At 46.9% G+C, this 16,004-nt stretch overlaps 1 protein-coding gene across 1 annotated transcript in view; it reads left to right on the top strand.

Annotated features, from left to right (window-relative positions):
• ITPR2 (inositol 1,4,5-trisphosphate receptor type 2) overlaps positions 1–16,004 on the top strand; it is a 1,380,003-nt gene that overhangs the window by 964,230 nt on the left and 399,769 nt on the right.

The following is a 16,004-nucleotide window of genomic DNA, read 5'->3' as shown; positions in this document are numbered from 1 at the left end:
AGAAAATTGTCCATTTAATCCTACTCTCTGTTTCCTGTCTTTTAGCCAGTTTGTAATCCACGAAAGGACATTGCCACCTATACCATGACTTTTTACTTTTCCTAGAAGCCTCTCATGAGGAACTTATCAAACACATTCTGAAAATCCAAGTACATTACATCTACCGGTTCACCTTTATCCACATGTTTATTAACTTCTTCAAAAAAGTGAAGCAGATTTGTGAGGCAAGACTTGCCTTGGGTAAAGCCATGCTGATTTTGTTGCATTAAACCATGTCTTCTATATGTTCTGTGATTTTGATGCTTAGACACTTCCACTATTTTTCCTGGCACTGAAGTCAAGCTAACCGGTCTGTAGTTTCCCGGATCGCCCTGGAGCCCTTTTTAAATATTGGGGTTACATTAGCTATCCTCCAGTCTTCAGTACAATGGATGATTTTAATGACAGTTTACAAATTTTACTAATAGGTCTGAAATTTCATTTTTTAGATCATTTAGAACCCTGGGGTGGTATCCCATCTGGTCCAGGTGATTTACTACTCTTCAGTTTATCAATCAGGCCTAACCATATCTTCTAGGTTCACCGTGATTTGGTTCAGTCCATCTGAATCATTACCCATGAAAATCTTCTCCGGAGCGGGTATCTCCCCAACATACTCATTAGTAACGGGTATTCCCCAACATACTCTTTAATAAACACCGAAGCAAAGAAATCAATTTAATCTTTCCACGATGGCCTTATCTTCTCTAAATGCCCCTTTAACCCCCTCAATCATCTAATGGTCCAACTGACTCCCTCACAGGCTTTCTGCTTCAGATATATTTAAAAAGTTTTTATTGTGAGTTTTTGCCTTTATGGCCAACTTCTTTTCAAATTCTCTCTTACCGATCTTATCAATGTATTACATTTAACTTGCCAATGCTTATGCATTATTATATTTTCTTCTGTTTGATCCTTCTTCCAATTTTTGAATGAAGATCTTTTGGCTAAAAATAGCTTCTTTCACCTCCCCTTTTAACCATGCCGGTAATCGTTTTGCCTTCTTTCCACCTTTTTTAATGTGTGGAATACATCTGGACTGTGCTTCTAGGATGGTATTTTTTAACAGGGCCATGCCTCCTTGCACACTTTTTACCTTTGTAGCTGCCTCCTTTCAGTTTTTCTCTTACAATTTTTGTCCATTTTATCAAAGTTTCCATTTTGAAAGGTTAGCACGAGAGCCGTGGATTTGCTTACAATCCCCCTTCCAGTCATTAATTCAAATTTGATCAGATTATGATTCACTATTGCCAAGCAGCCCCACCACTGTTACCTCTCTCACCAAAATCTCGTCCTCCACTGAGAATTAGATCTAACATTGCTCCCTCTCTTGTCTGTTCCTGACCAATTGCTCCATAAAATGTCATTTATTCCATTCAGGAACTTTATATCTCTAGCATGTACCGATGATACATTTACACCCAGTCAATATTGGGGGTAATTGAAATCTCCCATTATTACCACACTACCAATTTGGTTAGCTTCCCTAATTTCTCTTACCATTTTACTATCAGTCTCACCATCTTGACCAGGTGGACGGCAGGTATACTCCTATCACTTTAGTCTTCCCCGACACACAAGGGATTTCTACCCATAAAGATTCAATGTGCATTTAGACTCAAGCAGGATGTTTATCCTTTTGGACTCTATGCCATCCCGGACATAAAGCACCACACCGCCTCCCGGGTGCTCCTCTCTGTCATTGCGATATAATTTGTACCCCGGTATAGCACTGTCCCATTGTTTGTCCTCCTTCCACCATGTCTCTGAAATGCCAATTAAGTCTATGTCATCATTCACTGCTGTACATTCTATTCTCTCATCTTACTACTTAGACTTCTGGCATTAGCATACAAACATTTCAAAGTTTGTTTTTTGTTTGTATTTTCATTTCTACTTTTTAATTGATAGGGATAAGTTAGAATTTTTTTAGCTCAGCTGAGTTTTTTAGTTACAGGCACTTGGACTACTTTTCTTATAATTGGAACCTCACTGTCGGGATGCCCTAATTCTAATGCATCATTAGTATCCTTTGAAGATACCTCTCTCCGAACCATGCGCTGCTGAGCGACTGTCGGCTTTCCCCTTTGTTCTAGTTTAAAAGCTGCTCTATCTCCTTTTTAAAAGTTAGCGCCAGCAGTCTGGTTCCACCCTGCCAGTCTGAAGTTGGGAGTTGGCTACTATGTCTCTGAAGGTCTCATCTATATACCGCTCTGTCTGCCTCAGCTCCTCCAGGTCTGCCACTCTAGCCTCTAGAGATCGGACTCGTTCTCTGAGAGCCAGGAGCTCTTTGCATCGCATGCAGATGTACAATTTCTCACCAGTGGGTACAATAAAAATCATACGTGTGACACTCGGATGCAAAAGACTGGGAAAGCCCCCCTCTTGCTGCTGGAACTGCTGCCTTTCATCTCAAATTTGTTCAGTTCCTACTTAAGCTTAGGTTGCTATGGGAGTAGGAATGTGTCCTAATTAATGTCCTTTAATGTATTAGTGAATTCACTATATGGTCTGGTAGTGGCCTACATGGGAATGATCAAACTCTCAATAATTTTGTTTTTGTTTTGTTTGTTTTTTAAAGTGGCACCTGACTATAATTAAAGGATGAGCAAAGGGTGGGCAAGGGGTGGGATGGTTGGGAAATACAAATAGTCTACCTTCAGTTAGTCAGCCAGAGTGATTCACGGACTATTAAAAGACAAACACACTAAATAATATTAACCAAAGAGTTAACTTTGCCGCAAATACTTTAAAAAAAAGACAATGTCCCAAGCAAACCTTACTGATGCCTTTCAGCCATCAGCAAGGTGATCCTCTCCTCTTAGTGCTCCCACTGGATTGTGGGTTACTGAGTTCTTTCCTTGCTTCTATAATGTGCTTCTAAGGGAAATTAGTGCAAAATAATCCCTTTGGTGATTTACACTACAGTTAGTTGTCCTGAGTGACTCACTGCTGTTCTGATTAACAAAGCATGGTACCTAATCATATCAAACACACAACATTAACACTTACAGGCCTATATAGTAAAAGCGCTGCCGCAAGTTACCCCCATTTCTAACCCGCAGTGGTCTCACAATTTCGCCGCGTAAGTCTACACCCGCGATTCACTATCTGTTTTTACCGATCCTTACCGCTTCTTTAACTCGACGCATATCCCTTTCCGCCCGTGGCATGTATATGTATGTAAACGATCCGATGAGCTATTCCCAACCATACAGCACCCCGACTATTGCCTTTTAACCTGCTATCTTGCCGCGTCTTTAACCTACTAATTTACCCGCCTGCCCTGACCCTGGCGTTAGTGTGGTGAACTTAGCCCGCCCAGTCCCAAACCAACCCAATCCACAGAAAAAAAAAATTGCTTCTCGCACTTAGCCGCCCATTCCCAAACCAACCCAATCCACAGAAAAAAAAAATGCTTCTCGCACTTAGACGCCCCAGTCTCAAACCAAACCCAATCCACAGACACAAAAATGCTTCTCACACTTAGCCGTCCAGTCCCAAACCAAACCAACCCAATCCAAGCCCCAGCAGGAGAGAGACGAAATTTAGCACGCCTAGTCCCAAACCAAACCAACCCAATCCACAGAAAAAAAAAATGTTTCTTCGCACTTAGCCCGCCCAGTCCCGAACCAAACTAACCCAATCAAGCCCCAGCAGAGAGAGACGAAATTTCACAGTCCCAAACTTTCCCCAGCCCCCCGCTCCATCTGCCTGGCCGCGGCCATGCAAGCCCCCAGCAGCAAGCAGTCGAAGTAGAAAGGGCGTCGTGAGAGAGCGGCTTCAGCATCCCCGCCAGCGAAGGTGAATACGTGCACGCCTATAGGTCCAATATGGGCGCTCAAGGCAGCAAAGGCGCATGCGCACACACCGTGACCTCCGACGTCCAGCCGGTCACGGGCTTGGATTGGGTTGGTCTCACTTGTCCGTCCGAAGGAGGGTGCTTTGTTGCCCTCCCTGCCTCCGATCGCCGGATGCTGTGGCTTGCTGGCGCCGGGAGCTCTCGGCAGCGGGGTCTGTAGGAGAACCATCCACTTCCTGGTACCTGTCATTTCAAACGTCATTTGAAATGACATTTGAAATGACAGGTGCCAGCGCACCCAGGATACTGTGTAAGCGCTATATAGCGCCTATACAGTAAAATGGATTGCGCTTCATGGACGCGCATTGGACGCGGCTTACATTTGCATGCCATTTAAATAAAGTATCGAGCGGTAGGTGATCCGAACTGTGCGTGTGGCAAACGCGGGTGCGCCGGGCACTAACGCACCTCTTTCTACTGTACCTTACTGTATCGGCCCATTAGTTAGTCAGCCAGAGTGATTCACTGCTCTCTTGATTAACAAATGTTGGTACCTAATCAAACCAAATCACACTACCTCAACACTTTTCCAAGGTGAATAACTGAACTGAACTTTTTAACCTTTTTACTTAGGTATACACTGCTCCTAGCTTATTTTTAGCTTCTGGCTACTTTTTTTTTTTTTTCAGTTTACAAACACTCTAACTTCTGCTACTAACTGCCTTACAGACTTTTAAAAATAAACACACTACTGCTTACTAGCTGCCTTACTGACTGACTATTTAAAAATACAAACAATCTAACTTCTGTTTATTTGCTGCCTTACTGACTATTAAAAGCACAAACACACACTAAATAATATTACCAAATAGTTAATTTTGCCCCAATACTTTAAAAACAGACAATGTCCCAAGCAAAAACCTTACTGATTCCTTTCAGCCACCAGCAAGGTGATCCTCTCCTTTTAGTGCTCCCACTAAAATGTTATCCAGCTAGGTCAGGTGTGTGCTGGGTACGTTCCTTTGGCAGAGTCCGCTATCTAGCTAACCTGTAGATTCATCAAAATGCTACAATTTTGCATGGATAATAACCCCACAATTAGAAAAAGTGACCAGCTAATAACTTGATGTGAGATTTGGGGTTCAGTTTACAAACAAAATGGGTCATTTATCAAAGTGCTTTATGGCGTTTTCGCATGCATAGAGAGAGAGGAGAGAGAGAGACTAGCTATAAAGCCCTCATTCTAGGTATGATTTGTGCAATGTTCTCTCAGCCTAATTTGATGGACTCTCTACCTGGGGTAACATCAAACTAGGTTGAGAGAACATTGCCCAATCGCATCTTTGGGTGAGTTCCCTTACTTCGAAGGTCATCAAATCTTCACAAGAGTGAACTGTTCTGTTCGTACATCGCACTCTGAATGTCATTGGCTCCTAACCCCTACATTATTATCTAAACCTCACCTCGAGTAACTAGGTGGGCCTCCTATAGAGGTATAAATACCTACCTAGTATGAGAGCTGTACATCTATTCTCTCTCTCTCTCTCTCTCTCTCTCCCCCCACAGTGGTTGTAGGTAGGAAATACAACAATTCTGGTACTTATTGCAAAGTGCGAAAAAGTTATCGCAGTTTGTGCTAATACCTATGCAAAGTACTAAGATAGCACACTTTGCAATAAACAGCCTATTACCATAAAACACTCCCCTTTTCCTATCGCATGTGATATTCAGTGCATTTTGATAAATCCAAGCCAGAGTGAGATGTACGAACAGCACAGCACACCTCAGTGAAGAGTTGACATCATATGGAGTGAGGAAAGTCTCACAAAGATGAGATTCATTTGGAGTGAGGAAGGTCTCAGAAAGATGAGATTTCTGGGGGGTGCTGTTCGCCGCGTATGTGTGCGAACGTGTGACGGCTTAGCTCCGCGAACCCTCCCGCCAAAAGACCTGAAACCGCGCTGTTTGCAACCTTAAAACCCGGCGAAAATCATCAATACCGTGAGTGGAAATCTTGGGCAGCGTGTAGAGATGGCTAATAAACGTAAACTTACGGACTTGCGGCAATTTTCTTTTGAGAAGCTGTCGGGGGATGCAGGCCAAGATGGCGCCGGGGCCGAGGGCCGTGACTCAGGCGATCCGGAAGCGGCACTCGAGCAGTCCGCGGACTTAAACTCTGCGACCCCACAATATGACCCGGCTGAAGTCCTTACACGATCGGATGCCCGAAATTGGTTTCTTGAACTTCGGGCAGATTTAAAACAGCACCGGGACGCTTTAATGGCGTCCATGGCAGATCTGAAGGAGGATCTGGCCGCGCTGGGGCATAGAGTGGATGAGGCTGAAAACAGGATCGATGGCCACGGGGAGTCTATTAATTCCCTGATAGCACAACAAGCCACATGTTCGTCGGACCTCTCTGCGCTGCAATGCAAGGTGGAGGACCTTGAAAATAGAAGTCGGCGCAACAATCTGCGCATCAGAGGAGTCCCTGAACTTCCAGAGTATGCCGGGGCAGTGGAGACAGCAGTACAGATTTGCACATTCATTTTGCAGCAAGCCCCAGAGGAGGAGGCACCAGATGTCACCAGTGGCGTAGCCATTAAGTTTGAAAGGGCACACAGGGCGCTGGGGCCTCGAGTGGACCAGAGGCCTCGGGATCTGGTGCTGTGTTTCACAAGCTTTCCTCTCAAGGAAAAAATCTATAACATAGCCAGGACCCTGAAAGAAATCCACTGGCAAAATCATCATATATCAATATTCCAGGATTTATCCTCCGTCACGCTGAAGAAAAGATTCGAATTGCGGGAAGTTTACAGCGCAGCTGCGTGAGGGAACATCCGGTACCGTTGGACTTATCCCTTTGGTCTCTCCTTTCAAGTACAGGGTGTGAGTTATAAAATTACATCCTTGGAAGAAGCGCCGGGTGTATTTTTAAAGGCTCAGCTTCCGGTACACTTCCAACACTCAACTACAAAGGCATCGCAACCCCGGAGGGATGAGGCGCCCCGGTGGCAGAGAGCGGAAAAAGGAGGACGAAGACTGCGGAGACAGCCTGGACCGCATGGTGCCGCTGCCCCGGATAAGGGTTGACATTTCCTCTTTATCTGCCCTTTACAGGAAAGGATTGGTTTGCTTTCCTTTTCTCCAGTGGGGTTCCTGTGTACGCGACCGCTCTCCCTGGATTGGAGGGTATTGTAAGCGGCATTCATGGACTCTGTTACTTTCTAATTATTGGGACAAAAGTTGCACTACTATTGAGTTAATGTTACGTTCAGGTCTTTTTTTTTGGTTATCAATTGTCTACGGTTTATTGGGCGGGTAGGGAGTTGTGGGGGATAGGGTACACTTCGCATTGCACCACGGCAGACCTCCAATGGTGGAGTATCCCTGTGTGAGGGAGTGGGATACTATCGGAATTACTAGGGGACACACTGGTATTTATTGGTTATCAAAAGTGGGTGGTATACCTGTTTATATGGGCGGTTACCAGTACTGGACGGGGTATGGTGTTCGTTATTAGTGGGAAGGTATCCAGTTTTAGAGACGGCCGGTTACAGGTGATGAAGGCTGACCATGGGGGTGGCGGACCCTCCACAACCGGTGGGCAGTATGGCAACTAAATTAGTATCCCTTAACGTAAAGGGGCTTAACACGCCACGCAAGCGACAATTATTACAGAGGGAATTACCTTAGGCAAGGGGCAGGCATAGTCTTTATACAAGAAACGCACATTAGGAAACATCATCAACAGTTATTGCGTTTCCCCACAGTACCCAACGGCGTTATGGGCAGCTAGCACGAAATCTTCTAAATACGCTGGGGTGGGTATACTTTTTTGCGTCCACTTTTGCACATGAGGACTTGTTTCATATTTGTGACTCACAGGGATGCTTTGTATTGGTTAAGATACGTGTGGGTAAGCAGGTCATTACCCTGGTAAATGTCTATTTCCCTAATGCTTCGAAGACCCAGTTTCTGCGGGAGCTTAGTGATTTATTGCACAGACATGTAGAAGGGGAACTTATCATAGGGGGTGACTTCAACTTTGTTCAGGCCCCATTGTTAGATTCCCAGCTCCGGGAAGATTTCTGACCCCCAAACTAGGCGCAAATGGAGTGAAATTCTGGACGACTGGAACCTAGTGGATGTTTGGAGGGTCAGATATCCGAAGTCTAGAGCTTATACATTTTACTCACATGTCCATAGTACATACACGCGAATAGATTGTTTCTTTATGTCCAAGACACTACAGAATTCGGTTACACGAACTGATATTGACAACATTACCTGGTCGGACCATGCACCAATTTGGTTGCTGTGTAATTTTAGAGACCTGGATAAGGGATTTCGGTCCTGGCGTCTTAATGATTGTTTGCTCAAAGACACTACCTTTGTCGATCAACTGGACACCACGTTGAAAGAGTATTTCAGACCAATCAAACAGAGGGTATGTCCCCGGTGGTTGTATGGGAATGCTCCAAGACGGTGGTTCGGGGGGTGTGCATTGCCCGAGCTGCACACTGTAATTGGGAAAGGGAGCGTACCCGGACAGCTTGGCTACAGGAGCTGACCCAAACTGACCCAAATTCATAGTCGTACCAATCTGGCGCTACCTATCGGAAAATTTTAGCCCTCAAAGATAAATTGAGAACATTAGAGGATACTGCAATTAGCCACCAGTTGCTGCTTCTTAAACACCAGTTCTATGAGGGCGGGAACAAGGCGGGAAAGTATTTGGCCCGGCAGTTGAAAGCGGCACAATCTAGAACCACCATACCCAAGATACAAAAGGCTCCAGGGGCTATGCTTACAGTGTCAGAGGACATAAGGAAGGCCTTCACTGACTTTTATTCTACCCTATACACACAGGACTCCAATATTAGCGAGGCGGATATAGAGGGTTATTTAAATACAGTACAGTTACCGGCCCTTAGTGAGTGCTGGCAACAAAAATTAGACAAGCCGCTAGAAGTGGAGGAAGTTCTGGCTGCCATAAAGCTACTTAAACCTGGCAAAGCACCTGGCTTGGATGGATTCACGGGAGTGTACTATCATAAATTTGCTTCCCACCTTGCTAAACCTCTAACGAGGGCTTTTAATTCCCTCCTTGAGGGTAAAGCCTTGGCAGCTGAATCTAACACAGCTGGAATTACAGTGCTGCCAAAGCCGGGGAGGGACCCCACTAAATGTAGTACATATCGCCCCATCTCATTAATCAATATTGATTTGAAAATATTGGCCAGAGTTTTGGCAGCCAGACTTAATGGGGTCCTTCCTGAACTAATCCACAACGACCAAGTGGGGTTTGTTCCGGGTCGTTTAGCGGCCGACAACGTGCGGCGGATTGTTAACATAGTCGACTTGGTGCACCAACAGCAAATTCCAGCGGTGCTTTTGGCGCTAGATGCAGAAAAAGCGTTTGACCTAGTACATTGGGAGTTTTTGTTTAAAGTACTGGGCAAGATGGGCTTTGGGACTGTGTTTATGAATTGGATAAGGAAGCTCTACGAGGCTCCTTTGGCCAGGGTTAAGGTTAATGGTGGCTATGGCCCTCCCTTTGCTATACAGCGTGGAACAAGGCAGGGATGCCCATTGTCGCCCCTCCTCTTCGTACTGTTCCTAGAACCCTTTGCTATTAGGATACGTGCGGCAGAGAATATTAAAGGGATCTGGGGAGGCACTGTTCACTCTAAAATCTCACTCTTTGCAGATGATGTTATGATGACCCTCTCTGATCCTGAGACGTCTTTGCAAGGGGTGATGGATGAACTGAGGGATTCTCGGCGGTCTCCGGGATGCGCATCAATTATGATAAATCTGAAATCCTTAACTTAACACTCTCACCTAATGCCGCGAAAGCCCTTAAAACACAATTGCCTTTTCTATGGGCCCCCTCCTTTTTGAAATACCTTGGGGTTAAAATTGGTCCCCATGTTAACCAGTTATTTGCTTTAAATTATACTCCCCTGGTGGCTAATATTCGAGAAAATTTAAGACGCTGGGACCGTCAGATATTCTCATGGTTGGGACGGTTGGCCATTCTTAAAATGAATGTCCTTCCCCGGTTTTTGTACTTCTTTACTACTATCCCTATCAGCATACCCTCTACCTTGCTTAAGAAATGGCAGCAGTTGGTTTGTGGCTTCATATGGAGGAAACGCCCGCCTAGGGTGGCGAGGTCCGTTTTGTATTTGCCTAAGGATAGGGGGGGTCTACATTTACCTAACTTATTATGGTACCACGCTGCGGCCCAGTTGCGCGCTTTGGTGGCCCTTCATGGCTCTAGAGATATTCCTCAGTGGGTGCGGTTCGAGCAAGGGCTGATAGGGTCCTTTCCTATTACGGCGTTGCCGTGGCAACCTAGCGCAACGTGGGGCAAGTTTGGGTATTTTCCTTTTGCTTTGCGCACCACCATGCTGATCTGGCAGCGTTGGAAAACAAAGTTAGTAGGCCCGGAACAACACTCTTTACTAACCCACTTATTTACCAATACGGCAGTACCTAGCTCAGAGTGCTCTGTGGGTCTTAGAAAGTGGCGGCAGTCTGGGATTCTATGCTTGGGGCATATGCTGCAACAGGGTAAGATGCTCTCTAGACTTCAACTCAGCGACTTGCACCCTGGACGAACATTTGACTTCTTGGTCTACGCTAGAATATCGTCCTTTATACAAACGGGTATGCGGCGAGGCTCCTTGAGGGCCAAAAATACCCTATTTGAGACTTTGTGCCAGCATGCCTCGGTACTAAAGGGGATTATATCCAAAATCTATACCATGTTTACCAATATCACTCAGGTGGTCAACAAATATAGGGCAATGTGGGACTTAGACTTCCCGGGTAGTTTGTCTGATCAGGATTGGGATCACATTTATACTTTAGCTGGTAAATGTTCTATATCCGCGGGTGTACAAGAGAACTGTTACAAAATGCTCTATCGCTGGCATTATACACCTATGGCCCTACACAGATTTTACTCTCATATTCCTGATTGCTGTTGGAGAGGATGTGGGGCGCAGGGAACTTACCTCCATATATGGTGGTCCTGTCCCAGTGTTCAAACCTATTGGCAGGGACTGTTTCAGTGGATCTCCCAACTCTTGCGTGTGCCCTGTGTGGCAGAACCCTGGCATGTGCTCCTAGGTGTGCCTATGCCGGAACAAAATACCACGACCCAGAAGCTGCTTTTGCAAATCTTTATTGCTGCAAGGACAGAGTTGGCTATCCACTGGAAGCAAATTCAGACGCCCACAATTGCAGCGGTACAGCATCGTCTTTTCTTATTATGCCAACTGAGCAGGCTTACTGCTGTTCATCAGAATCGCTTACCTTCCTTTCAGGCGGTCTGGGGTCCCTTTCAAAAATGGGTGGCTGATGCCAATACTCCTTGAGGTCCCCGGTAGCAGCTCTGACGTGCTCACCCGTCAGTCGCTGGCGCTACTTATACTTTACCAAGCTTATACTTTAACAAGCATATACGCTCCACAGTTTTGGCAAATCACATACCAGTGTGGGGAGGGGAGGGGGGAGGGAGTTGGGGGAACTTTTCTGGCTCAAATGTTTATCATGTTTCATTAGCATGTTGGGCTCCTTAATTTCATCTCTACATGCAGTTTATTCTTGCGGAAGCTGTTCTGACTCTCTATTTCTCTTGACTTAGTTGCCTGCTGTACAGCAATGGCATGCTTATTGTGTTCCTGTTTGCTCTTCATTTTGTTCCACCATGTATCCTGTTGCGGCGGGTCTCCGCTGATAGTCTGTAAATTGCATATTGCTGTTTTCTGTGGCCTGAAAATAAAAACAGATTATATACAAAAAAAAAAGAAAGATGAGATTTCTACAATGTTCTCTTGCTCTAGCTTGATGGACTTTCTACCAAGGTACTATCAAGCTTGGGTGAGAGAAACATTGTTGAAATCTCATCTTTGTGAGACTTTGAATGACGTCAACTCTTAACTGAGGTGTGCTGTGCTGTTTGTACGTCTCACTCTACATATAAAAATATCCCCCAAACCCTAAAACACCACTAAAATCTCAGCTCAGTTTATTAGCTGGCCCTCCTATAGTGATATAAATAATTGAATACTGTGAAGGCCTTCCCAGAGACTCTCTCTCTCTCTCTCTCCCTGTCCTCCACTTTACAAGGCCGAAATGCAATTTGTAATCTTTATCGTGAATTGAGTTTTGGGCTGCGCACAGTGAGAAAATGACCTTCATTTTCATTAATCCCACCCAAACCCTGCCCCAATCCCACATCTTTGAAAAATTTGCATTTGTGCCCTGCGCTACCATTACTATCACATGCGATAGCGCCATAATGCATTTTGATGAATGACCCTGTAAGTTAGCCACATAAAAGCCAGTTTTCAATATTATTTGGCCAACCTAGCTAGATAACTTTAAGACTGTTGAAGAGCAACAGTGGTTAATCCAGGATACAAGAACCTGGCAAGTACTCAAATATTAAATAGATCCCATGCTACTAATTCTGGTAATAAGCAATGGCTATGTCCTGTGATCTTGACCAATAGCAATTTATGGACTTCTCCAGGAACTTGTCCAAACCTTTTTTTAAACCCAGATAAGCTAACTGCTTTAACCACATCCTCTGGCAACGGATTTTAGAGTTAAATTATGCATTGAGTGAAAAATAATTTCTTTGATTTGTTTTAAATGTGCTACTTCCTAACTGCATGGCATGCCCCCTAGTCCTTCTATTATTTAAAAGAGTAAATAACTGGTTTAAATTAACCAGTACTTGGCCTCTCATGATTGTATAGACCTCCATCATATCTCTCCTCAGCTGTCTCTTTTTTCAAGCTGAACAGCCCTAACCTCTTTAGTCTTTGCTCATAGAAGACTTGATCCAGCCCCCTTATAATTTTGGTCACCCTTCTCTGTACCTTGTCCAGTGCATCTATATCTTTTTTGAGATGCGGCTACCAGAACTGAACACAGTACTCATGGTGTGGTCTCACCACAGAGCGATACTGAGGTATTCTATCATTTTCTGTTTTATTAACCATACCCTTCCTAATAATTCCTAACATTATGTGGTGTATTTGGATTTGGGTTATTTTTTCCTATATGTATCACCTTGCACTTATCCACATTTAAATTTCATCTGCCATTTTGATGCCCAATCTTCCTTTCTCGCAAGGTCCTCCTGCAATTTATGACAATCTACCTGTGATTTAACTAGCCTGAATAATTTTGTGTCATCTGCAAATTTGATCACGTTGCTCATTGTTCTTCCTTCCAGATCATTTATAATTTTATTAAAAAAAACACCAGTCCAAGTACAGATCCCTGAAGCATGCCACTGTTTACCTCACCTCACTGACCATTTAATCCACAAAAATATGTTGCCTCCTATTCCATGACTTTTTAATTTTCTTCGAAGCCTCTCATGAGAGACTTTGTCAAACACATTTCTTAAAATCCAAATACACCACATCTACCGGCTCTTCTTTATCTACATGTTTATTAACCCCTTCAAAAAATGTAGCAGTTCCCTGTACGTACCAGGATCAGTCCAGACGGTGGGTTATGTCCCCCGTCCAGCAGATGGAGTCAGAAAAGACTTCGAGGAACGTCACCCTATAGGCGAGAACACCCTCTGCAGGAGCTCAGTATCTTTCTGACTCCAGCAGATGCGAGTTGGGGGAACCAGTGGCTTCCCCAGGATAGCAGGGAATTAGTTCTTTCTGCTTCTTTCTTCTGTCTGTATTTCTTTAACAATTTGGATCAAGTTTTACACAAAAAAAAAAAAAAAGTTTGCCAATTTTTGGGGAGGAGTGGCTTCGGCTAGTCTGTTCTCTCTACCTCTTCCGTTCCCTTTTCTGCTCTGACCGGGGGTAAGTTCGGAGTTTATTTTTGTGTATAATTTTGTTCTCGGGTTTCTTTTAGTCTAGCGCTGGTGCCCCGGGGAAGCCGGTGGTGCCGGCCTCTCCACGTGTCTCCTTCGCCCCACGGCCCCGAGACGAGTTTTCCCCGGGGCCGCTGCTGCAGGGAGGGAGGATTCCCCTGAGCCTATGGGGCGTTTCTTGGCGGGCAGCGCGGCCGATCAGGCCCCCCCCCCGCGGCACTTTTCGCTTTCCTCTGGGCCCCCGCCCCCCCCGCGGCGTTCTTTGCTTTTTCCCCGGCGATCATGCCGCGGCCGTCCCAGTGCTCGGCCTGCGGCGAGCTGGGGTCCCGCATTTCGCGGGAGGGGATCTGCGCTATATGCCTCCCTGGGGGGGAAGGCACCTCGCAGCCCCTCAGTTCTTTTTCTTTTTTATCTGCTCTGCCCGGGTGGCATGGGCCGGCCACTTCGCCGCCTATGGCGGGAACGGTGGCCATTTTGAGCTCGCAGCACGCTGCCGGCTCACCTTCAGCGCAGGAGGAAAGGGAGTTTAGAGAAGCCTCCCCACCGCCTTTATCACCGGAGGAGGGCTTGCCAGAGCCGGGGCCCGTGGAGGGCGCCTTCTCAGTGCCCCCCCCCCGGCCATGCCCAGATTCTCGCCCGAATTTATACTTTTAATGCACAGTGCATACCTGCAGGGCCTGTCAGCTCCGGGCCCCCCTCCGGCCAAAACACCTTGGCTACAGCCCACTCCGCAGGGACCCCTGATCCGGTAGGTTCAGCGTCGGGGATCTCCCAAGTACCTGCCCGGGTACGTCCTGTCCCGGGAGGACCGGGTGCAGCTTCACCCTCAGGGGCAGACCCCCCGGGTTCACTGGATCTTGCGGTACCGGACGCACAGTTGGAGGGAGATGATCCGCGAGCGCTCCGTATTTTTCAAAGGGAGGAGTTGGATGATCTTATACCCCAGATTCTCCTGGAGCTAGATCTCGATCCACCACCGGATCCACCAGCACCCATTGCTCCTGCGGTCACTACGTCGTCCAAGAAAGGGGACCCGGTGCTCGCCGCCCTTAGGCCGAGGTCCAGAACCTTTCCTACGCACGAATCTTTCTTGCAGCTCCTGACCAGAGAGTGGGACACCCCCGAAGCTTCTTTAAAGGTCAGTCGAGCCATGGAGAAGTTGTACCCACTTCCGGAAGATTTCCTTGAGCTCATCAGGGTCCCGAAGGTGGACTCGGCGGTATCGGTAGTCACTAAGAGGACTACTATTCCGGTCACGAGCGGAGCGGCGTTGCGCGACACTCAGGATCGCAAACTGGAAATTTTTCTCAAACGAGTTTTTGAGGTCTCCGCCCTGGGCATGCGAGCGGTCATGTGCAGTTCGCTCGCACAACGGGCCAGTCTCTGCTGGGTACAGCAGCTTCTCACTTCTCACTTCTCAGGCCCTGCCGCTCGAAGAGTCCCTCCAAGCGGATCGGTTGGAGTCCACCATAGCCTACGGGGCAGATGCTCTTTACGATCTCTTCCGAGTCCTGGCAAGATCCATGGTCTCCGTGGTAGCGGCCCGGCTGCTCTTGTGGCTCCAGAACTGGGCGGCAGATGCTTCCTCCAAGTCAAGCTTAGGCTCCCTGCCCTTCCGGGTCAAGTTTCTGTTCGGAGAGGATCTGGATCAGATCATCAAGTCCCTGGGGGAGAACGCAGTCCACCACCTGCCTGAGCGTCCATCACGGTACTTTGCCTCTTCTCGCACAAGGGCCAGAGCGCAGTGGCGCTATAGGAGTTACAGCAAGACTGGGCCTCGGACACCTTCCACCAGGTCCCAGTCCTGGCCGCGGTCCTTTCGTGGGTGTAGGCCCACGCGCGATGGTTCGGGACAGGGGAACCCCCCCACCCAAGCCCTCCCAATGATGTCAGGCTCGCCCACTCCTCAATCCCCAGGATTGGGTGTCGCCTGGGGGATTTCTACGAGGAGTGGGTGCGTATCACCGCAGACCAGTGGGTTCTAGACACCATAAGGAATGGCTATGCTTTGGAGTTTGTCCGCCTTCCGAGGGACAGGTTCCTCTTCTCCCCCTGCGGGTCGGACCGCAAGAGGGCAGCGGTACAGCAAACTCTGGACCGGTTGCAGAGGTTAGGAGCCATTTCTCCCGTGCCCTTCGGCGAGGTGGGCTTGGGCCACTATTCCATCTATTTCGTTGTACCCAAAAAGGACGGTTCTTTTCGGCCCATCCTGGATCTAAAGGAGGTCAACAAGTCTCTGCGGGTTCTCAGGTTCCGCATGGAGACGCTACGCTCCGTGATCGCAGCAGTTCATCA

This window comes from Rhinatrema bivittatum, chromosome 4 (genome assembly GCF_901001135.1).
Source record: "Rhinatrema bivittatum chromosome 4, aRhiBiv1.1, whole genome shotgun sequence".
Taxonomy (NCBI): Eukaryota; Metazoa; Chordata; class Amphibia; order Gymnophiona; family Rhinatrematidae; genus Rhinatrema; species Rhinatrema bivittatum.
Note: the sequence above shows the minus strand (reverse complement) of the source record. Positions and strands in the feature narration are given on the sequence as shown.